General features: G+C 39.5%; 1 protein-coding gene across 31 annotated transcripts in view; it reads left to right on the top strand.

Annotated features, from left to right (window-relative positions):
- MAGI1 (membrane associated guanylate kinase, WW and PDZ domain containing 1) overlaps window positions 1-25631 on the top strand; it is a 757001-nt gene that overhangs the window by 391070 nt on the left and 340300 nt on the right. The gene's annotated exons all lie outside the window — the stretch shown is intronic.

The following is a 25631-nucleotide window of genomic DNA, read 5'->3' as shown; positions in this document are numbered from 1 at the left end:
CCTTCCTTCCTTCCTTCCTTCCTTCCTTCCTTCCTTCCTTCCTTCCTTCCTTCCTTCCTTCCTTCCTTCCTTCCTTCCTTCCTTCCTTCCTTCCTTCCCTCCCTCCTTCCTTCCTTCCTTCCTCTTCTAAGACGGAAGCTAGGCTAAGTAGTAAGTGTTTGTGACTTGCTCCAGTTCACACAGCTAGGAAGTGTTTGAGGCTAGATTTGAACTCATGTCCCTCCAATCCATGCCTGGCACTCTATATACCATGCCACTTAGCTACCCCTAGATTACTTAACAAAAAGATTCTGCAAGTTTTCAGTCCCACCAGCATTGGATGAGTATACCCTTTCTGCTACAGTTTCACCAGCATTGATCTTCATTACCTTGAATGACTTTTGACCATTTGGTGGGTAAACAGGGACATGCTAAAGTCTCGTTTTCAATTTGCATGTGATCATTAGAGTGTTACTTTCAAGTACTTTGCTTCCTGTAGAAGACTTTTTTGGGGGGGCAGGAATGAGCCTTCTTAGTTTGAGGTATCGTAGGCAAAGCCTTTCTTTTTCTTGAGAATAGGGTGAAGGGGAACATAGCCTTTCCTGCTGATATATATATTTAGTTCAAGCTTTGTTCTGTGGATTTCAATGAACATCTTAATGCGTAGCTCACGCATGACCCAGGATGTATTTCTCAGCTAACTTTTCTGAGAGATTTTCTGTCACCTCTTTTTTCATTTTCTTATGGCTTGGCAGAAATTACTTTCAGATTGATGACTGCAGCTTTCTAAATTGATTTATTCTAAGCAAGTATGTACTTCTTTCCTTGAAGTTTAGTGGCCACAGGGGTTCCACTTTTAAAGCCGATGTGTTGTCTGTCTTAAATTATACTTAAAATCAAACCAGATGGAAGTTTTAATTCACTCTTCGATCACTCATTCGCATGAATATTGTAATTTTACTTTTGTTTGGCCTCTCCAATTTCACTACCTACCCATTCTGATGGAGACTGACAGAGGGCTTCATGTTTGCTAGGTACATCAGAAGGCTCCCTTGTACAATGTTTTTCCCTCCCCTCCCCACTCCCACTAATTTCAACTTCTTTGCCTTGGCACCATATTGCATGCCCCACTGCTCCAGGACCTTGCCAGGGCTGCTTTGGAATGCCAGTGGTGTTTCCCTTCTCCTTTTCGGTCTCCTGGATCTAGAGGAAAATCACATTGGGAATGCACATTACAGAGTCTGCAAGAATTTGAACTTTATTTATTAACACTTAAATGCATCTGTTGGAGGGTAGTGATGAGATTAATCCTCATTTTTAATATTTGATTTGAGACTGATGAATAGCAGGAAGCTTTCACTGGGAACAACACCAGACTATTGATGTACCTGGCAGGCTTACAAGATTTCACATTTGGGGAGGAGGATAGAAGAGGGCTGTCTAGGTGGGCAACTGGCAAACCAAGCAATATGAAGCAAACATGAAAATGGAGGGTTTAAACAGGGGGATCTGTGGAGACAGGTCCTCTTGAAGAAGGATGAATGGAATTGTTAGAGGACTTTAAGAATACAAATTGTTTGTGCCTGAAGGTGCAGGATTTCAAGGGATACTCTTTGTGCAACATCAAGAAGACCAGAGATAGCTGGGAAAATACAACAACAATCCTGGGGGGTAGGTGCTTTATTATCCCCCTTTTAATGTTGAAGAAACTGAGGTAAACAAGGCTTAATTACTTTCTCAAGATCAAATGGGTGATCAATGTGAAGGTCTTCTTCACTCCAGATCTAGTCATCTATCTAATACAAACCTAGACTAAATCTTGGGCAGCTAGATGGTGCAGTGCATTGAGTGCCTGCCCTTTTTTGAGTTCAAATCTGGCCTCTGACACTTACTTGCTGGGTGACTCTGGATAAATCACTTAACCCTGTTTATCTCAGTTTCTTCATATAGAAAATGAGCAACCACTCCAAATTTCTTTGCCAAGAAAACCCCCAATGGTGTCACACAGTCGAACAACTGAAATGACTGAACAATAACATCATCTTTATCCTTTTGATTGAGTTATTGGATCATAAGATCATAGATTTAAAGCTAAAAGGGACCTTAGATCTTAACTTATTCAGAGGATCATAGGAGCATCCTGTTAGAATTCACAAGAGATCACTGAATCCAGATGCCTCATTTTAGAAATGACTACAGTCAGCCCTAGATAGGTGAAGAGTTTTTCCTAGGGTCACCTAGCTGCTGACTTTCTGAGGGATCATTAAACCCAGTGTATTATCTCCTCTTTTCCAGGTGAGAAACAGATCAAAAAGATTAGGGGACTTAGCCAGGGTCATACAGCTAAGAGGCAGAATTGCAATTGATTTGAAATGAAGCTATATTTATCTACATCTATTTGCATATCTATTGATATTATGTATACTCCTCTCTGGCTTTAGATCTTGTCCATCCTTGCAAGGAGGGATGAAATAAAATATCACAGGCTTCACCCACCCTTGCTGAGAAACCATCTTTAAGGTTTTTTAATTCCTTACTCTCTCTTAGTGTCATTTAGAAGAGGAAAAAGTAGTGAGGGCCAGGCACTCTGGTGTTTAAGTGACTTGTGTAGGGTCACATAACTAGAAGGTATCTGGGTCCAGATTTCAACCCAGGTCTTCCTAGCTCCAATATCTATCCACTGTTCCCTAGTAGCCCCATCATTGTGCTTTCCTCTACCATCCCTGCATGGTTACAATAGATGCCTAAAGTCCACTCCTTCAAGTGCCCAGTCAACGGACACGCTTTCTTTTTTTTTTAAGGGCCACACTTTCTATTTTAGCACGAGAATCCAAATATGGAGAAAACAATGGGGTTCACACTGATGATTTTGCCCAGTGTGTTCCAACAGGATTGGTCTTGGAATTGGATTTAGAAGACTTGGCATACAGTCTACTTCTGCCCTTCTGCATGACCTTGGTCAAGTCATTTAACATCTCTAGACCTCAAATCTTCTGTAAAATGAAGAAGTTGGACTACATGGCCTCTGAGGTCCCTTCCAGTTTGAAATTTATGAACATTATGCATTATATCATTTTTGTGGGAGGTTTAATTGCTACTTTAAAAACAACATGGCCCTGATTTGCCACCACAGGTCAACATGGCCTTCCTGCAGGCATTAGTAGTTTTAAATATATGGCCAGAAGTTTGTAATATCGTATAATGGAACAGAAGTGGTAAAATTCTTTTTTTTTTTCCTATCAGTTTCCTGTGGATTTTGTTTATTGTTGTTTCGATCTGTCAGTAGAGCAGATAGAGGCATCAACTTGGCTTCAGGAGGTTGTGCCAGAATCTTGCCTCTGTTACTCACTAACTGTGAGATCTGGAGTAAGTTTCTCAACTTTTCCCAGCCTCCATTTCCTCATCTTTCAAATGGTCATAATTATAGTCCGTACTTCACAGGCGTGTTAAGTGGCTCAGATGATATGTCAACTTTAATAGATTGTTTAAATGCTGCAATTTATTTTTTCCCCTTTGCCTCTGCTGGTATCAGAAATACTATAGTAGTCATTGTAGAACCAAAGAATGATGAATACCGTGATATATACTGGGAGTGATTAAATGTGAAACATGAAAAGGGGCAGAAAAAGTCACCAATTAGATTCAGTCCAAGTATAGAACAACTGGTGTGTGCATGTAGGGATGAGGGGCAGACATTGGACTAGAACTGACATTTCTCACATATATGTGTACAGTTCTCTACCATGTACACTGCCCTTTTTTTTTTTGCCTGTGAGGTTAGAAGAGAGAACAAGTATTATTATCATCTCCATTTTAAAGATGACGACGTAGAACCTCAGATGTTGCAAGTCACTCAAGATCATCTAGTATATCAGTACCTCCAGTAATGCAGATTGTATACCATCCATGCCTAGCCATCCCATACAATTTCAATTTCTTTATTCTCGTTAGTCTGCCATATTGGGAAGGTGTACGTGGAGCACTAGTTATACACATAGCATCAAAATGAATGCATTAAAAAGCCCTTTGTGTGTTTGGTCAGTGTGAATCCATTCAGTACGTTCTCTCCTCAAAATCACTGGAAACCATTAAAGTCCTCGACTCTACAACACTCCAGCTACTGCTCTGTTCAAGTCCTCCTTTGGCTCATCTTTGGTATAAAGAATCCTGTGTTCTAGAGGGCAGAATCCAATAGCAAAGGACAATGCTTGGCAAGACCTAACCCCATGCACCTTCCCATGACCAATTTAGGTTAGGAGAATCTTAGCACCAGACAGATCATAAGAACCCTGTGAACCCTTGAACCCTTGGGAGCAAACTTAGTGGCATTCAGATCCCCCCCTTCACTGTTAGGTAAGGAAACCAAGCCTTGGAGTCGTCATTTGCTCAAAGAGTCACAATGCCAAAAAACCTGAGCAACATTTGAACCCTCTATTTGTCAGTCTGGCCATGACAAGCCATGAAGATTCTTTCCTAAAGTAAGGATAAGGCAAAGGGGGCTTCTGACCCATTTGATGGGCATCTTTTCAGAGATTAAATCATAGTACTTTGAAGTATTAAGAGCTATACATCTCTTCCCCCATTAGGAGAATAGCATGTGTTCTCATTTTCATGTTCACAGCCTCCAACACCTCCATGTCCATCCTTTTTTGCCCATTTATTTCAGCAATAAAGAAAAGAAAATAGTCTATTGTTAGAGCCTGCAGATACATTCCTTTAATTCTCAACTTTGTTTAAGGAAACACTATCATCCAAAAAGGGTCACAGAAGAAGAAAGATGTTTTCTGTTGTTTACATCACCAATTTCCTCATTTTCAGTTTAATGAATGCAGAGCTAGGATACCTGCATATTCCTGTTTGCCTGGAGGAAAGGCTTGCCAGAGCATGAATTTGGCAGGACTGGGAATGAGACCTAGATTTTTCAAATAAATCATTACTTTAGTTGGGCTATTTTTTTTCTCTATCCCCTCCTACCCGCCCCCCCCCCCCCCTTAATTGTAAAGGGCAGGAATCCTATAGTAGGAGTCAGTCATCTACCATCACTTGGCCAGTGAGCATGTGCCATGCTATTGCACTACTCAAGACTGTTTTATTTCTCTAATAAAACAGTTTGATCGCTTTACATGGTGGAAGAATGAGTGGTCATTTCAAAACTAAATTTTAACATAAAATTACAGCCCAATATAGCGACATGGGTTAGGAGTATGTGAACCCAGAAAGGCAGAGTATCTTCTATCAGGGTTCCTATCTTAATACAATATTACCAAAAAGGGAAATCTGTTCATGGATCTTTTTGAAGAAAGCTTCAGTTTGGCCAATTTGCCTGACAATTGTCTGCTAGGGCATGGGCCATAAACATTTTATTGCTCCTGCTTTTGGATGGAATCCACACTAGAGTGTGAACTGTAATCCCCTTAGGGCAGGGTTCTTGGATGTCTAGGTTAAAAGACCTGACCAAACTTCATTTCCAAGTTCAATCCTCTTTCATGCCCCTTTTATGTCTCTTTCTCTATGCCACCTCCTTTGTTCTGAGGTTTTAGTAGGAAAATGTGTACAGCATCCCAGTAAATGCAATTTCAAGTAGAGAATATCTGTCTTCCTCGTCTGTCCTTCTTCAGTTTCTAAAAATGTTCTTTTCAACAAATCCAGTGGGACCTTATTTTACAGGATCAATATGTTCCAAGTCCCTTTGCCTAAGTTAAAAATCCTGCATAATCATAATCATAAACTCAATTATTTCTCATATGAGCACACCTGGGCACTATTTGTGACTTTTCTTAGGCTTATCAGCATTACTAACACTCTTACATTCTGCCTTCGTATCAATTCTAAGAAAAGCAGCAAGGTCTAAGCTCTTGGTGTATATGACTTGACTAGGATCACACAATTAGCAAGTATCTGAGACCAGGTTTTTCAAATAAATTATTACTGTAGTTTGGCTATTTTTTCTTTTTTCACTTAAAAATCCATGTAATGAATCCTACAGTATGACTCAGTCTTCCCCCATCACTTGGCCTCCACTTTAAACTCATTTCTAAGCTTGGTGCTCTACTGGTGATCTACTGCTAATTGCATAAGTGAAACAAAGAGAAGCACTGCTTTGAGGTGGACACAACTAGTTGCAAGCAGGAACTCTACAGAAACATGCAGGAGCTAATACTTGGTGCAAAACAGTATAATGACTCATACTAAGGCTTCTCGGTGAGGAAAATGAGTGTAATAGAGTGAACTGCTCTGAGACTTCATGCTGCATGGGAGGACTTAGCACATAATGACAAAAAATTATTTTTGTATTTTTCTGCCTTTTTTTTGATTGCCAATCACATATAACTGAATTTGTGTATGTTGAATTTCTGTAAAACAAGGGCCTACTGCATTTATTCTAAGGCTCTTGTTTACTCCCTATTATCAGGAGAATAAACTACAGCTTGGCATTTAAAACCCTTTCAATGTTGTCACTGCTTACTTTTCCAGACTGATTACTCATTATTTACAGTCTGTTTCAGCCAAGCTAGCCTACTTGTTCTTCCCTGAACTCTGCCTCCTTCTTTTTGTCTTCTTGCCTTTGGGTGGGCTACATAACCCATGGAATTAACAAATATTCAGAATCCTTCCTTTATCCCAAATACCAGTCCAGGAGCCTCTTCCCATTGGAAACCTTTCGATCTTCCTAGGTCCTAGGGCCCTCCTTCTCTCAAGTTTGCACATGTCCACTTCTTGGCTTGCATCTTCTACTCCACAAGGAAGCTTCTTGAACCCAGATTAATTTTTTTCTTTCTATCTCTGATACTCTGAGCAGAGAAGAAGGGAAGGAAAGGGGAATGAATAAGCATTTATTAAGCACCAGGTACCTGGTACTAAGCCCTTTACAGATACACTCTCATTTGATCATAGATGCTGTAGAAATGCTTGCAGCATGGCATCTGTATTGTAAGGAGCTGTCCTGGGTGCTAAGGATTCAAAGACAAGCAAAAACAGTCCTCTCCCATTAGTACCCTATCTGGAACTTGCTCCATCTCTTAAGTAAGATGCCTTCAGAGGAATAGCTGAATGTAGCCCTATCAGCAGCTGAGCTACTGAAGATTTCTGAAAGGAAAGAAGAGAAAAGCCTAAGGGGAGCTAAAAGCTATTATAAAGGAATTAATTTGCAAAATACCTTCTTGGTTTTTACAATTCAACTTCCCTTGCTTTATAATCCTATGAAAAGTTATCAATATGTAGAAAATAAATGACTTTTTGGATAGTCATTTCCAAAGTAAAGGAGATAAAATGTAGACTCTGGGACCAAAGATGGCATAGCATACTTTTGTATCCCACAGTACTATGCACATAGTAGGTACTTGCGCATAGCACTTCCTCCAAAGATACTGGATTGCAGTTAAGCAAAATCCTTTAGAAGTTCAGCATATTCAGTCATGTCTCTAGATGAAATTGGAAATTCTAGATGAGTTCTGAAATAGGAAATGAATTTTGAAAATGGAAATTTTCTTTTGCAAACAAATGTTTTCCACTGAGCATGGTTTAGCTCCCACCTTTCATATACTAAGGCTTTCCTAATTCACCCTCACCCCCAAGTTGGTAGTGATTTTTCCCTCTTGAAATAATAATGATGATGATGATGATGAAGACAAGGATGATGATGATGATGATGATGATGATGATGATGATGATGATGATGATGATGATGATGATGATGATGATGATGATGATGGTGGTGGTGGTGGTGGTGGTGGTGGTGGTGGTGGTGGTGGTGGTGGCCATTCACCATCAATTTATATTGTTTGAATTTGCTAAGTACTTCACATTTCATTTCTTTTGGTGCTCACAATAACTATGGGATAAGTGCTGTAGGATTTAAATTAATGTCCAATACTCCAAGTGTTATATTTTACAAAGTTTATTAATAATCACTAGAAGTAAAGGAATAAAAAGGTAATTATCTAACAAAACAAGACCACTTGACCAAACTCTCCTTGCCTGTTTAAAAGGCCCACTCCACCAAAAACGTGTCAGGAAGATAAGAGTGAGAGAGGTGGGGCTACACCAAAATTAATATCCTTATTATGTCAGCACATAATGTGAGAAGGAGACTGGGGTATTGGGAATAGTAGTTTTATGGTACAGAAATTCTAATTACACTGCAATTATTATACCTATTTTATAGATGAGAAAACAGACTGGGAGATATTAAGTGCCTTGTCCCACATACAAATGGTAAATGTCTGAGGTGGGATCCAAACTCAGGTCTCCCTGACTCCTAGTCCATTGTATCAAATTGGGCTTATTTGATATATACTTCATATTTATTATATCAACATATTTTATACCTTATATTCTACCATTTCCCCATTCCCCCAGTAAAATACAAGCTTCTTGAGGATAAGAATTTTTTTCTTTTCCATCAGTTTGCTTGTTTTTGTCTTTGTATGCCTGGTACCTGGCACAAAACTTATGGTAAATAAATGTTCCATTGAATGGAATTTAAACTCTCCTCTCAATTTATGTAAGAACATTGGCATTGCTACCCACTTGTGGAACAGGTAATTAGGAGACTGGCATGAATCATGATGGCTGGGATGCACTAGAAAGAATGTTGGGCTTGAAGTCATGGGTCTTGGTATCTATTCTAATTCTGTCACCTCCTCTGTGACCTTGAATTTAGTCATCTGGAAAATGAAGGGTTTGTACTAATTGGTCTCGGAGGCTCCTTCTGACTCGAACCCTATGATCTTATAATCTCACTAGGTTCTTTCCTTTCACTATAGGATAATCATAGAGATGCTGAAAGGTAAACCTATGCCCTCTGCCTTTATGCCAAGGAGATGGTGGTGATTTGAATATTGGAAATGGAGCACAATACAGTATCTTTTTATAATGTGGGTTTATAGCTCCAGATAATAGCCACAAAGGAAATTATGGGATGGCCAACTATCTGAGGCCAAGAAGACTCCCTAAATGATTAATTGGAAGGGACTGTTAGAATCCGATTGCAGACCAAACACTTTATTTCCAGCATACGTCTTTTATTATATATGTAATATATGTCTTTTGCATGGTGTGAGCAATATGGAAATAAGTATTGCAGGAAACCACGGGTATAACCTATAGTAGACTATTTACTGCCTTTGTGAGGGGTGGCGGAGAATCTGAATCCCCAAATGTCAGAAAACAATTGGCAAAAATTGTTTTTATATGCAATTGAAAAATACGAGGAGAAAAAATTCAAAGTGGTTGTTTGGAAGTTTTACTGACATAGAAAGTGAGTGTGGAAACAAGTTAGGCAGTGGAACCCCCAATAAAAGCATCCCAGTTTTCCTTACTGATGGGTTGATCATTCTTTCTCAGCAGCTAGTCCTGCACTTGGATTTGAGACTAAGATCCTTGATAATGCAGCAATGAAGTTCCATTCTTTCCACATGCAATGAATCTTTTAGATTTTGGAGCTGCATTTTCATGGCTAAACCCTCATTTCCATAAGATGCTTTGGCCATCTTCTTAGGGAATTCCTTTCCTCTCCTTTGTTCCTGCCTCTCTTCTTCTCCCCTTTTTCTCACAGGTCTCTGTGTTTGAAAGCAGAAGAAACAGGAGTGTGAAGGGGATTTAGCTCATAAAGGCCAGAGCCCATTGCTAAATTTTCAGTGTGACCTTTTACACATCAGAAATTGACAACTACAAATCACTTTTTGGTTGATGGCCTAGATTTATGAATATGACTGGAAAAAAACAATAATAATGTTGATTAAACGTCAACGTGTGCCCTATGTACTTTCTTCTCTCCACCCCAGAGCCCGTTGTTAAACGTTTACCAGCATGTTTCTGTAAACACAGCATCATACATTTGAATACATTCACCAAATGTGAAGCCTGAAGGAATGTGGAAATCAAAGTAGGCTGATAGAGGCAGGCTGTCAACAATGGTAGAACGCTGGCTATTGACATGATATTAACTTTTATCTGAGAATCAGAGAAGCAAAGCAGCAGGTTTAAATGGGAGCATGTTGGGCTTTATGGTTAGATATTAGAAATATCCTTACTTTGTAATTAAAGTTATTCAAGAAATTAATAATTAGCCATTCAGGCGTATGCCTCACCGGGACCCTTTGTCAAGAAGTTCACTTCTGGGAGTGGTTCTAGAAATCAAGGAAAGTAGGAATTTTCTGATTGCTTATTTCTAGTCTTATTTTAGACTTAAGGAAGACAGACAGTGCAGAGAGCCACCCTCCCCCCAGCCTCCACCCAACCCCCCCCCCCCCAAAAAAAAAAAAACAAACATCTCTTTCTGTCCTGGGAATACATGAAACCTGGAAAAAAAGAAGATGCCCTTCTTTTGGTTCCAGGATTACATAGACCAGATAATAATAGTATCCTCCTAGGTTTGTTGTGAAGACCAAAGGAGATAATGACTGTGTAGATTATTTAACATAGTACCTGGCATAAAATAGATGTTATATAAATATCAGCTTTTATTATTTTTATTATTAATTATTCTCAATTTGTCCTGCGTCTGTCTTGCTTGGACATAGTTGTTTGAAGTTGTTTCCCCCATTTTACTTTGGGCTCCTTGGGAGAAGGGTCTGTCATTTTCCTTTCTTTACATCTCTAGCTCCTAGCACTGTACACAGTAGACACTTAATAAGTGCTTATTGACTGACTGTTCACAGCCAGGAAGAAATTAGCCCTCTTCTTAGAATGATGCGTTTGGGGTAAGAGTACATGATATCTAGTGTGTTGAGCCACTGTCCCTGTCATTTGCTAAGTCTCTCACCTTGGACCAGGACCATTTCTAGTTATCAGACTTCAATCTGTAAAATGGGTATGTCAAGGTCCAATCTTTGAAAGTCATTGTGGAATTGTTTATACATATGTTGTCGACTCTAATCATTTGTTCAAGATAATCTCTTTTTTCCCAATCATACCAGCGTGGGCACTCCAATAAATTACAGTATATAACAAGCTGTTAAATGGACAGATATATGAACATTTAGGCATTATGCTTTCCAGAGGAGAGACTCAGGTTCAGCCAATTTATGCCAGCCACAAACACTATTATTATATACACAAAATCTCCTTTAAGTTAACAAATGATTATCTTTTCTAGGATAAAGTATAAACAGTAGTCTGATTTCTAATTATGCTAATATTTCTTCCTTTTCCAAGTTATTAGTCTTTAAATATGAACTAGGTATGCCTAATAATAATAATATGATTCCTATAGCAATATAATCTTTTTAAAAAAATTTTTTTTAAACCCTTACCTTCCTTCTTGGAGTCAACACCGTGTATTAGCTCCAAGGCAGAAGAGTAGTAAAGGCTAGGCAATGGGGGCCAAGTGACTTGCTCAGGGTCACACAGCTGGGAAGTGTCTGAGGCCAGATTTGAACCCAGCACCTCCTATCTCTAGGCCTGGCTCTCAGTCCACTGAGTCACCCAGCTGCCCCCAGCACTATAGTCTTTGCAGAGCATTTTACCTGCATCATCTCATTCAATAACGGGGCATATATTTTTGTTTATATTTACCTACATGTCCTTCACACACATACACAGATACATACAAATGTATATATCTTAAGGATTATCACCATAATTCAGACCCTACGGGTCGTATCTGATAGCCTCTTTTTAAAAAGCAAATAGTGCCCTTCTGTCTTAGAATTGATAGACTTAATAGATTCCCAGGCAAAAGAGTGGTAGTACCGGGCGAGGGTCCCACAGCTGGAAAGCATCTGAGGCCAGGTTTGAACTTAGCACCCCCCCCCTCCATCCCCTCCTGGTACTCTACCCACTGGGCCACCTAGCTCCCCTATGATAGCCTCTTTATTTTTTTAAGCCCTTACCTTCTGTCATAGAATTCATACTGTGTACTGGTTTTAAGGCAGAAAAGCGGTACGGGCTGGGCAGTGGGGGTTGAGCCCTGAGACTGGAAGCAAAAAGTCTAATTTAGAGGCTATCATAGGGGCAGCTGGGTAGCTCAGTGCATAGAGATCCAGGCCTGCAGACTGGAGGTTCTGGGGTTCAGATCTGGCCTCAGATACTTCCTTGCTTGCTGTGACTGTAGGGAAGTTAATTAATCCCAATTTCCTAACCCATAGCACTCTTCTGTCTTGGAACCAATACACAGAATTGATTCTAAGATAGAAAGTAAGGAAGGGGGGTTGTGGTTTGAGTGAGAGAGCGAGAGAGACAGAGCTAGAGACAAAGAGAGATGGAGAGTGACAGAGACAGACAGAGACGGAAAGAGACAGGCGGAGAGAGAGAGAGAGAGAGAGAGAGAGAGAGAGAGAGAGAGAGAGAGAGAGAGAGAGAGAGAGAGAGAGGGAAGGAGGGAGGGAGAGGGAGGGAGGGAGGGAAGCAAGCTAGAAAGAGCACTAGGCTTAAAGTTAGGCAACTTGGCCTTGAAAATAGGGGCCAATGTTTATTTGCTCTGTGAGCCTGGGCAAGACACTTAGCCTGTATGAAACTCACTCTCTAAAATGGTGAAAATAGTAACTTGAGTACCTATCTGAGGGAGTTGTTGAAGCACAAATGAGTTCCCTGAAAACAAAGCAATTTTGAAAATACTAATGTAATGTCAAATCACATATATTTCTTTTATTAGCTTTTCCTCCATGTCTTTGGCTAGACATATCAGAAAGATATGAGTTCAAATCCTGCTTTTGACTTATGTCTAGCTGTGTAACCCTGGACAAGTCAGTTAATCTTTATCGTTCTTCAGCAGTAAAATGGAGATAATAATAACACTTATTTTACAGGACCTATTTTACAGACTTCTTGCGAGCATTAAATGAGATGATATAGGTGAAGCACTTTGCAAAGTTAAAGCACTATATAGATATTAACCAGTTCCCCCTGTTTTCCTACTTAGCTCCAGTTAGCCAGCTATTGACTGTGTAGGTGTCAAGTTGCCTCATTCTCTAGTCAATAGATTTATACTGGAAAAGGCTCGATATTTCACCCCTTCATAAATCCACTTCTTTAACCCTTGGCTGTGAGCCCACAGATATTCTCCTTCTCCCGTCCCTTTGCCCTTCTCCCTAACTGAGCTTTTTTTCTACTTGGCCCAGACTCAGGGAGGAGCCCTTTACTGCCCTCATCATCTCAAACACATGGCTCTCTTTAGCTAGTGGAGCTGTCACGAGGAAGATTCATTAAAGCTGCATTGTCTAGTGGATAGAATCAGGGAGATCTGGGTCTGAAATGTACCTGCGAAACTTACTGGCTGTGGGACCAAGAGGCAGCTAGGTGGCAAAATGAGTATCCTGAACCAGGAGTGAGGAAGACCTGAGTTATAATTCAGCCTCAGACACTTTCTAATTGGTTGATCCTGGGTAGATCACTTTACTTCTGTTCAACTCGGTTTCCTATCTATAAAATGAGCATAATACTACCATCTAGGAGGAGTTAAGGGGTTCAATGAATAAAGCACTGGGTCCAGAGTCAGGAATACAGTAATTCAAATCTTACTTCAGACACTAGCTATGTGACTGTGGATCCTAGGGAAGGAACTCCACAGATGAAGGGACACTAAGCCCATGTTGGTGAACCTATGGCACATGTGGTAGAGAATGCTGGAGGGGGCTGTTGCGTTCCCCCTCTCCATGCCTACTTGAGGACATTTCTCACATGACCCACCCTTTTGCCCAGTAGAAGCACTTCCTCCTCTGTCTGGGTTTAGGTGGGGTTGGGAGGGGCTCACATGTGGCATGAGGGTTGCGGTTTGGGCATTCAGTCTCTAAGATCTAAAAGGTTTGCCATTACTGGACTAAGGAATGGATTCTGGAAGGCCCTCAAAATGGGGGTCTAGATCTCAGGTCCAGTTGGGAAGTTCTCATTCAGATGGAAAAGAGCAGATGAGAGGCAAAAAGCAGATGGTGAGATGGAGTAAGTGAATGGTGGGATGGAATTTGAAGCTTTGTTTATACATTCATGTTGTTCAGTATATCTTTAATAAATGAGCACATATATCTATCCCTGATGGAAAGGAGCTCATCTTGTGGACAGCAGTGTATTCCAAGGGAAAAATAACAAGCTTTCTATGCTTAAGCTTTTCCAATGTTGGGAGGCTTAAGGACAATGACTGGATTACAAATCTGATTTCCACTGTATTATTTAGATGTGGAAGAGAATTTGACAGTGGAGCGGCTCATCTTAAATCACTATGAAGGTCATGACATTAATGATGGAAATCTGTGAATGATGTTCTCAAGACTTTAACATTATCAAAGTTTCCGTCATGAAAGACTAAGAGATGGTATTATTGACAGCTATCTTGGGGTTCATCCTGCTCAGATGAATGAATGAATGAATGAATGAATGAATGAATGAATGAATGAATGAAAAAAATCTTTCATTAGGAGCTAATTGTGTACCAGGCACTTTAGAAAACACCAATAGGGGGGCAACTGGGTAGCTCAGTAGATTGAGAGCCAGGCCTAGAGATGGGAGGTCCTAGGTTCAAATCTGGCCTCAGACACTTCCTAGTTGTGTGACCTTGGGCAAGTCACTTCACCCCCATTACCTAGCCCTTATCACTCTTCTACCTTGGAACCAATACACAGCATTGATTCTAAGATGGAAGGTAAGGGTTTAAAAAATAAAAAGCACCAATAAAAGAAATTCAAAAGAGAGACAGCCCCTACCCTCCAAGAGCTTATATTCTCTTAATGGAAGACATTAAATAATTCATTGGGAGGTAGGAAGGGTTTTTTTGATTTATGAATTCAAAAAGATGAGTGGAGCCATAGTTCAATTAGTGATGATACTCTTTCCAAAAGCAATGGTAGTATTGACTTGTTTAACATTCCTAGAGTAAGAGATGGAAAGGACTAGGAACTTTATAGATGACTTGGGGAAATTTACTCAAAGCAACTTTGTTAAAAAGTGTTTTGCTGGGTAGCTAGGTAGCTCAGTGGATAGAATTCAAGAACTGGAGTCTAGGTTCAAATCTGGCCTCAGACATTTCCCAAGCATATGACCCTGGGCAAGTCACTTAACCCTTGCTGCTTAGCCCTTACCACTCTTCTGCCTTAAGACTGATCCATACATTAATTCTAAGACAGAAGGTTAAGGTTATAAAAACAAACACAACAACAACAAATATAAATAAAGTGTGTTGTGGCCCCTTCTCTATAGAACACATTGGATTTATTTAGTTTTTATGCCCTAGGACCTTGTGTATTATATGGACTTGAGCTTTGCTGCCTTTTTTCCCTGCACTGTATTATTATTTTAATCTTCTTTTTGCTGGTTTTTTTTTCTCCTTCTTAATTGTGAAGAGGTCTTGTGTATAATGAGATGCTTCATTCCAAATAACATCAGGTTTCATCACTTCTGCTGACAGGAAATCATTTATTCTATAATTTACATGCAGTACTAGAGGTATCACTTGACATTTGTTTTTCTGCACACTCATTTTGGCATCTGAGACGCAAACCAAGCAGGCTTGCAGTTTTGAGCAGGAATATCCATGTGCACAATTGGTCTATTTTAGAATTTACATAGACATGCCAGGATAGATTGGGGCTTCTGAGTTTTCCTTATTTTCTTACATTTCCATTGAAAAACAAAACCATTTCCCTCAACCCCAAGGAATTATTAATTTATTTCTAAAGGGGGGACATCAACGTCAGAAACTTGTGTTGTAATTAAACTATTTTGTGTTCATAAAGTATGTACAGTACTCGTAATCAGGCACGTAATGTGGTTTACAAAATGATTGAAGTTTTTTTTTTCCTTCAAAACTTTTCTGAACAAAACCTCTAATCCTAGGAAATTTTACAATATATTTCATAGGATTGGGAGTGACAGTTTGGTATTTTTTTAAACCTTCACCTTCCGTCTTGGAATCAATACTGTCTATTGGTTCCAAGGCAGAAGAGTGGTATGAACTAGGCAATGGGGGTCAAGTGACTTGCCCAGGGTCACACAGCTAGGAAGTGGCTAAGGTCAGATTTGAGAGTTTTTTTTTTAAGAGTTTTGATTATTTTTAAATAGTCCACAACTATTGGAACTAGAACGGATAAGATTTAAAAGAATTCCTAAGGAAATCGAGCCATGTGTTCTATCATAGCAGCCCATGGCATGCATGCATCAGTTGCCAACATGGTCACATGGTTCTCTTTTAGCTTTCATATCTGTATTTTGATCCCAAATCTTAATTCCCAGGCTTGAAGCTTTGGGGTTGGAACAGTTTACCATTGAAGGCTGGAGGTCGTGTCTCCCACAGAGATATTTTCTGATCCTTTTTGTTGATTTAATCAGATGTATTTTTTTACCTTTTCATTCAAAACCAGGGGATTCATTGGCCGATGACTATTGCCAGGATTCTCTCTAATCCTCAGTATTCGCTCTACCTTGCCTGATGTTTGAAATGTGGATCCAATGATAAAGGCAGGACTTGCGTTTATAACTCATAATCAGAACAATAAATAGGGTTGAACTTTTAGATCGTCATTCAAGACTGAAGAACAAATATTCTATGTTTTGAATGAAGAGAAGGGAGAAATTTTCATTAGAATTCACCCAAAGAATGTACCAGATACTTTACGTTGCCTACTTTGTGGCAAGGTGGGTCATGATGATGAAAACTGACAGTCCTTGCCTTGGAGGAACTTACAGTCTTGTATCTCCATGTGGAAGCCAAATGCCTACAGAACTATTGAAAGGAAACACTTGAATCCTCTTATTACGTGTCAGGTAGAAAATTCAGCAGTATGATGACTCATGGTGAGTGAGGTAGACTGTGATAACAACAATGCAGGGATTCAGGTAAAGTTTCTAAGAGAATCTTAGGAGAAGGAGCAGTGAGGTGTCTCCATGTATAGATAGCCAGGTGTAAAGACAGGAGGTCGTGGGTGCAAATTTAGCCTTAGAAACTGTTACCTGTATGACTGAGGGCAAGTCACTTCACCGTTACTGCTTAGATGTTACAACTTTTCTGTCTTGGAAATGATACTTAGTATTGATTCTAAAATGGAAGGGAAGGGTTTAAAAAAAAAAGAAAAAACTAAGCAAGGAGAAGTTATTTTCAATTGGGGGAGGGGGATAGTTGGGGAATCAGGAAAGTCTCCATAGAGGAGATGGCAGCTGAGCTCAATCTTGAACTAAGGAAAACATCTTCACTAAGAAGAAAAGAGGAAAGAAGGGGCAGCTAGGTAGTACAGTGGATAGAGCACAAGACCTGGAATTGGGAGGACCTGGAATCAAATATGACCTCAGATACTTCCTATCTGTGTGACTCTGGGCAACTCTGATTGCCTTGCCCTTACTATTCATGTCTTCAAATTGATGTGGAGAATATATATTACATATATATATATATATTTATATATGTGTATATATATATATACTGTATTTATATATAATATCAAATATATATATTTTTTAAGAAAAGAGGAAAACTGGCATTTTAGGCATCTGGCTGGCATATACAAATACACTAAGGGAGGGGATAGTGGGATAGAATTGAGAAATAACTCCTAATCCATTTTGGTTAGAATATAGGTACAAGAAGGGTGAGTAATATCAAATGAGGGCTGACTAGATTTGGAATTTGCTCATGGAAATCTTTCAAAGTCAGGCTGGCTATTTTGTGTCTGACATATGGGGTAATAGGGAGCCTAGGAAAATTTTAGAGCAGGAGAGAGGCATCATCAAACTTGAATATCAGGAATATTATTTTGTCAGATTGTGAAGGAAAGACTGGAGTGAAAAGACACTCCAAATAATAAGAGTACAAAGTGGCTATTTCATTAAACCAAGTGAAAGGTGGTAAGACTCTGAACTTGGATGGCATCTCTGTGACTAGACAGTAAGTGATTGATATGAGAGAGATGAGGAAAGATCGACAAGATGAAGCAAGGGATTAGACAAAGGTGGTGAAGGAGAAGGAAGACACAATGACTCAAAGTTTTCACTCTGGTGGCCTGAGAGACTGATGCAGTATAGAAATAATGGAGGATGGAAAATTCAGAAGATCATGGATTTAGAGCTTGAAGGATTCACCTAGATGTATCTTTTCATTTTGCAGATGATGAAACTGAAGTCAGTTGGGATTAAGTATGGTTATATATGGTTGTATATGGTAGTCAGTATTTGAAGTCCCATTCTCTCTCTGTCTCTCTCTGTCTCTGTCTCTTTCTCTGTCTCTCTGTCTCTGTCTGTCTGTCTGTCTGTCTCTCTCTCTGTCTCTGTCTCTCTCTGTCTCTGTCTCTTTCTCTGTCTCTCTGTCTCTGTCTGTCTGTCTGTCTCTCTCTCTGTCTCTGTCTGTCTGTCTCTCTCTCTGTGTCTCCCTCTCTGTCTCTCTCTCATATTAAATCCTTATCTTCTTTTTTTCAATTGATAATAAGTATTGGCAGAATAAGTAATACTAAGCCATGGCAGAAGAGTTGTAAAGACCAGGGAGTTGGAATTAAGTGGCTTACTCAGGGTCAAATAGCTAGGAAGTATCTGTTGTCAGATTTCAACCCAGGACCTCCCATCTCCATCCCTGGTGTTCTATCCACTGAGCCACCTAGCTGCCCTGAAGCCACATTCTCTTGGCCCAAGTTCAGTGTTCTTCCCTTGTACCTCTCTGGAAGATGAGCAATTTGGTACAGAGTTGTTGGTGCTAGTGGAGCACCAAGGTGGAGGTGTCTGGTTAACAATTGGCAGTATGAGATTAGAGATCAGCCTAAAAGACTGTGGCTGTGCAGAGAGATCTGAGAGTCATTTGCATCAAGAAGAGGATTCAAATATTGAGAGTAAATGAGCCAGTTTATATAGAGGGGGTTTTGGGGGGATAGAGAGGAGAGAGAGAGAGAGAGAGAGAGAGAGAGAGAGAGAGAGAGAGAGAGAGAGAGAGAGAGAGAGAGAGAGAGAGAGAGAGAGAGAGAGAGATGGGATGGAAAATAGCTACAATTTTTTCTTAATTTTTTTGTTCAAAATTTTTTCCCACACATGGATTAATATGGGAAAATGTTTTACATGATTGTACACATAGAATCTATATGAGATTGCATATCATCTCAATGGGGGATGGGGAGGGAGTGGGGAAAGCTAAAATTGCTATAACATTTTAAGATTTGTAGAGTCATTTACTGATAATATCTCCTTGCAAAAAGAGGGCTTAGAGAGAATACTCTGACCTGCGAGATGGAGTGTCTTGCTCGTGGCTGCTGTTCGGGAGAAATTTGTAAGAAGTCTGAAAAATAGAAGGGGTTTACAAATGCCAAACAGAGCATTTTATATTTAATTAGGGATTCAATAGGGAACCAATGGAGATTTTTGAGTAGTGGGATGTCGGGTAAAGAAATTTCACAGTTCTTTGAAGGCAATCCAACTCACTGTTCTACGATCGTTCAATTCTGAGCTCATCTCATGACCCTTTTGCAGTATCTGTTCAGAGGATAAATGCTTAATGAATAAAAATTAGGAAATCATTGGATGTCCCGACTATTAGAGATGATAACTTAATGATAAACTTAACTTTTTCAGTTGGCAATCTAGAGAAAAATCCCTCCTATTTTCAGAAATTGTCCAAGTCACCTGGTTGCTGTATATGGCCTCCCCTTGAATTCGCTTCTTTGATGGGCTTTCATTGTTTCCTGGGCATACTGGCCTCTTGCTTTTGCACACTGTAATTTGTCTCTTGCATCACTCCGATAGAGGCAGAAGCTAAAATTAACTTCAAATCTACTTGAATTTGGTAATAGTGGTTTTTGGCTTCCACAAAAAGCTAGCAAAGCAGTCTTGATTTTTTTAGTCCCAACCTCTTTGTCTTCTGCCAGTTTTTAAAAAAATGAACAAAGGAGAGAAAAAACAGTTTGGCTGAAATGAATGAATTGGAAGTGTTGATCTAGAAACTGAAACAATATTGAAAGATGATGAGTCTCAAATGCCAGAGAAATCGTCTTTCTCCTTTGTCATTGCCAAGGTGGTGAAACACTTTGGTTGTATGTAGATGGAAAGCAGGGCGATCTCTGGCAGTTTGGGGGTGAGCTGGGAGTGGCCCAGAGGGCTGGTCATGGAGGACATCCTCTTTATTTATTTTTGAACCCATCCCTTCCGTCTTGGAGTCAATACTGTGTATTGGCTCCAAGGCAGAAGAGTGGTAAGGGCTAAGCAATGGAGGTCAAGTGACTTGCCCAGGGTCACACAACTAGGAAGTTTCCAAGGCCAGAGTTTTCAACCCAAGACCTCCTTTCTCTAGGCCTGGCTCTCAATCCACTGAGCTACCCAGCTGCCCCCAGGACATCCTTTTTATAAGCCTTACCTGAGATTCACATTTCTTATGTCTGGTCTAATGAGTCTGAGAAGAAAGTCTTATAATCTTATTGATTGTTTGCTTCCCTATTTGGTTAAAATTGTATGCGTGTTGTTGTTCTTGTTGGTTTTTTATTGTTGGTCTTTTATTCTCCAAATTAGTTGAAACACCTTTGTCAGAGGCATGATCCAGAATCATTCTAGATGGTATAGTTGGTAGATGGGAGGAAAGAAGAAAAGAAAGGAGTGTTTATATAGCATCTTTTATTTTCAAGCCAATGAACTAAGTGCTTTTTATGCCAATATCTCACAACCCTGGGAAATAGGTGCTGTTTTTATCCATATTTTATAGTTGAGGTAATGGAGGCAAGCAGAACTTGGGTCATACTGCTGTTTTAGTTATTGGAGGTCTTGCAATGTCTAGATTTAGTACTTTAGACTCATCGCCACCATCTGCCTCTTAGATAAAGGGCTTGACTTGGAGTCAGGAAGATAGGAGTTCAAATCCTGCCTCAGATGCTTGACCTGGAGTGAGTCACTTCATCTCCTTCACCCTCAATTTCTTCGTCTCTGTAAAATGGGAATGTTTACAGAACCCATCTGGCAGGGATTTTGTGAGGATCAAGTGAGATTATATTTGTGTAGTGCTTTCCAAACCACAATTTCTTGTTCAGTTGTTTTTTTTTTTTAGCTCATGACCCCACTTAGGATTTTCTTGCCAAAGATACTAGAGAGGTTTACTGTTTCCTTCTCCAGCTCATTTTACAGATGAGGAAAATGAGGCACACAGGGTTAAGTGACTTACTCTGGGTCACTTAGCTACTAAGTATCAGAGACCAGATTGGAATTCAGGAAGATGAGCCTACCTGACTGCTGACTAACAAAGCTTAACATATTATATAAATGCTAGCTAATATTACGTGGGGGTAGGAACTGTTGGAATTTTTATGTTTCTATTACAAATACCCAAGGCAGAGCAGTTCCCTGGCCACAGAAGGCCCTGAATTAATTGCTGAATTCAGTGGACTCCTTCCTGAGATCCCCAGTGCATTTCTTAGGGCACTGGAAAGACTTTGGGGGCCACATTATTTATGAAGTCTGAAGGACCATTAACCCTTCATCAGAGAACAATGTAGAATGAGAATTCTTATTCAGCTGGCAGTCATGGCTCAGAGTGAGTGGATCATGACTGGTTGTAAAGGATTTTTTCCCCGAGTTTTTATTTTTTCATTCTGAACTTAAAGCCCCAAAGAAAAGAAAGAATATAGCAAAGCAGAAAAAATGATATGAAACTGTAAATTTCTATTTAACACACTTCTTCTTACAAATATACAATATTTAATAAAAATATATAATAAATTCTGTATTCTACTTTCAAAGCTGCTCTGCTTTGTTTCTATTGCATTCCATTTTTTTCAGGGGGGGGGCATCATTATTGCTAATTCTTATGTCTCTAGTCTTCTCCTCCCCCTTCCAGATAATTAACCAAATGAGATAAAAAGGAGGGAAAAGACTGATTACAAATAGTCATGCGAAATGAATTTGCAAAATGATGTCTCAAAAAAAAATTGTGTCTCTTTCTGGCCCATATATGTTCTAGTAACTTATATATTGCAATTTATTCAGTCATTTTCTATGAATATGTCACTTGTCTGAGAGGCCATTTAAGGTACCCTCTCACATTTCTTTTTCTACCTTTTAGTAGGAAAAAAAAAAAGGTTTGTTTTACTTGTCTGTTTCCTCTATCCCCACCTCTCCCCAACCCCTATTTTGTAACTCTCACTTTCCATCTTGGAATCAATACTCTTTAGTGGTTCCAAGGCAGAAGAGTGGCAAGGGCTAGGTGGTGGTGGTCAAGTGACTTGCTCAGGGTCACACAGCTAGGAAGTATCTAAAACCAGATTTAGACCGAGGACTTCCTGGTCCTGGCTCTGTCTTTGAATCCATTGAGCCACCTAACATTCGCACCCCTGCAACAAGCATTGATTAAGCATCTTCTGTATGCAGACACTGTACTAGCCACTCGGGATAGGAAGACAGAAATAAAATAGCCTTGCCCTTCAGAGCTTACATTATATCGCTGTGCATCATATCCCTCTTGGCACAAAGTTTACATTCGGTAAGGATATAACATATCCCACCAAAGCCTACCGCACAGACATGTAGCAATGACTTTTGAATTTAATTAGTCATTCATTAAAATCGAAGTTTCCAGTATTATTCCAGACAGAGCAGAAAGCGTGACTTTTAATGAGTGAATCTGAGCATTTGTTTTTGATTCATCTTCAACAAAGTCTTCTTTATGGAGCTTGAGACCCCAAATGTCCATGTTTGGGTGTAACACTTCGATGTTAGTATGCTCCCTTCACCAATAGAAGCATCATAAGTTCCAGGGGATGCCAAAGATCTTTATGAAGCTTGTGATGCCCACAGATAGGAAAGAGTTAGCATCCGGAGAAGAGATTCTGAAAGATTTCTCCTTGTCCTGGTAAGGTCCACCCTTCCCTGGCTTCCTCTGGTTCTTTGGAAAGATGGAGATAGCAGCCTTCAGGTGTGGGATCTGTCCAAGCCCTGTGCATCATGGGCTGGTTAGATGGAAATTTCCCATTGGTCTTGTGGGGCAGAAGAAGAGGGTTCTTAGTAAAGATGGGCCAGCTTTCTTTGAACTTGGCAAAAAATTCAACCCTGGATTTTGGACGAGAGAACGGACCTGTACTGGAAATCATTCGGAGCTGCCAACGGGATTCTCTCAGTACCAAGTGCCAGTCAAGGCTTTTGCTATTACAGAGTACAAGTGCTTTCAAATTGAACTGATTATTAAAATACTAGCATTTTAGCAGCTCAGTGAGCTTTAGCCGAAGAAGAAAACTGGCCTTTCATTCCAGCTTTGCCATATTGATATGGACAAAATCCATGATAACGTTATTGAAAGTCAGGACTGATATTTATAAAGAGAACAGTATAATCCCAGAGAGGATATACACACTTTCTTTAGACGTCATGCCTTAAAAAGAACTTTAAGCTAGCATTGACTCACTGGGTACTGTTGAAAACACATTATTTTTAACATTTAATATTTTGTTCAGCCTTTACAGCAAGCATGGGGGTATGCCTAATAGCCTGTATTTTGTGTGGGTTCCACATGTCTCCAAAAGTCCCTGAGACATCAACTGGATGTTAAATCTGGAAGTATTTTCCATTTGCAAAGCTTATTTTTACTTCTCAGTCCAATCCTGTTCAGAAAATTGTTAACATTATTCCAACATCATTTTCCTTACCAGCTATCATATCGTGAGGGTAAAGGAGGGGTTGTTTAATAAAAATTGTACTTTAAGTGCCTCCAGATACAACTTTTACAACTGAAAATGATAGAGTAGTGTGTTATTAATTTTAAATTTGCTCAATATGTTAAGTTCTATCTGGGACATTGTAATAAAAATACAAGTAATTGAAACAAGCTTGTTTTAATGGAAGCCTTTAGTGTTACATGCATCTTATATTCTGCCTTATCTAATTAATCAGCCAGCAATCAATGTATCTTTATGATGAACCTGCTATATAATATAACACTTTGCGGGGTTGGTAGGCTTATAAGGGAGTTTGAAGAGTCCTAGAAAAAGGCTCTTTTGGAATCTTGTTGTTTTAATATATTCATTTATTTTGTTGTTGTCCATTCTTTTTATTTCTCAAAATTTTTCCCAGATTATATTACAGTTTATAATAAATGTTTTCTGACATTTTGCAATCCATTTTTCCTCTCTCTTTCCCATTCCTCTCCCCTCCCCAAATGGCAGGTAATATAGTGTAGTTTGTACACATGTTATCATTAAATATATATTTCCATGCTCCTCATGTGAAAGACGCATCTAGTCTGCACTCGAGAAAAATTCATGGAGTAGACAGAGATAAATGGCATATTTCGATCTGCATTCAGTGATGGACAACCTTTTTCATCATGAATCCCCTGGAGTTCTCCTACATCCTGGCCTTGCTGATATACAATCTAGTTGTGAAGACAGACCAGGTATATGTGTTCCAAGACCACAGATATAGAGTTGGAAGGAATCTTTGAGGTCCTCGACTCCTTATTTTACGTATGAGGCAACTGAGGTCCGAGGCCACAATAGTAGGAAGCAATCAGAATAATTATATGCAGAATTCCATCTTTGCCATTGTGCACATTTTTCCACCTCTGGTTCAGGGCCAGTTCTGAGAAGAGAAGAGAGTATAGAAGAAAGCCCTCACTTATGGGATACGGACACTTAGAGAATGACAGTAACAATTCAGTGCAAGCTTTGAAACATTTGTTATGTGTCTCATATTTATCCCATTGAGTTATGTGCTGTCGATGCAAGGACAAAAGGAAAAACAGTTCCTGGCCTCAGAGAACTTCAATTCTATTAAATAATAATACTTGATATCTATATAGTGATTTGTTATCTGAAAGTATTCTATGCATTTATTAATAAAAATTGCTAGGATTTCAACTCAGAGTCTTGAAAGTCTTAGTCAAAGACTAAGACTCCTTCTAGGGGGCAGCTGGGCAGCTGGGTAGCTCAGTGGATTGAGAGCCAGACCTAGAGACGGGAGGTCCTAGGTTCAAATACGGCTTCAGCCACTTCCCAGCTGTGTGACCCTGGGCAAGTCACTTGACCCCCATTGCCTAGCCCTTACCATTCTTCTGCCTTGGAGCCAATACACAGTATTGACTCCAAGACGGAAGGTAAGGGTTTAAAAAAAAAAAGACTCCTTCTATTACTCCATTCTCTGTACCAATAACTTTTGGGACCAAAACACCCATTTCTCAGCTACTACTCTTCCCTATGTATTGTCTCCCTCAACTGGAGCATAATAATAATGATTATGACAATAATGATAACTAACATTTATCACTTTTAAGGCTTACAAAATGCTTTGTAAATACTATTTCATTGTTGTTGCTCAGGTTTTTTTTTTTTAAGTGTCTTTATTTTCATATGATCCTTACAATTCTGGTAAGAAGATGCTATTAATATCCCCATTTTACAGATGAGGAAACTGAGGCAGGAAAATGTTAAATGATTTGCTTAGTCAAAAACTAGTAGGCATTTGGGGAAATATTTGAACTCAGGTTGTCCTAATTCCATGCCCAGCTCTCTGTCCACCAGGCCACCTCATTGCCTGAGCTCCTTTACTGCAGGAACACTAGTAAGTTTTATGTTTATAGGTTAGCTTATCATAGTTCTTTATGCATAATCAGTGTTTTATGAATGCTTTTCATTCATCCATTCATCCTTTAAAAATTTTAAGTTTATTTGTTATATTTAAACACCCAGCTAACTCCCTCCCCTCCCCATTTTAGAGAAGGCATCATTTGTAAAAAAGATATATGTATCTATAAAACTCTGTCTTACCTATTTCTATTTGTCAGTTCT

Source organism: Monodelphis domestica, chromosome 7, assembly GCF_027887165.1.
Source record: "Monodelphis domestica isolate mMonDom1 chromosome 7, mMonDom1.pri, whole genome shotgun sequence".
Lineage (NCBI taxonomy): Eukaryota > Metazoa > Chordata > Mammalia > Didelphimorphia > Didelphidae > Monodelphis > Monodelphis domestica.
This window is presented reverse-complemented; position numbering and strand designations above follow the sequence as displayed.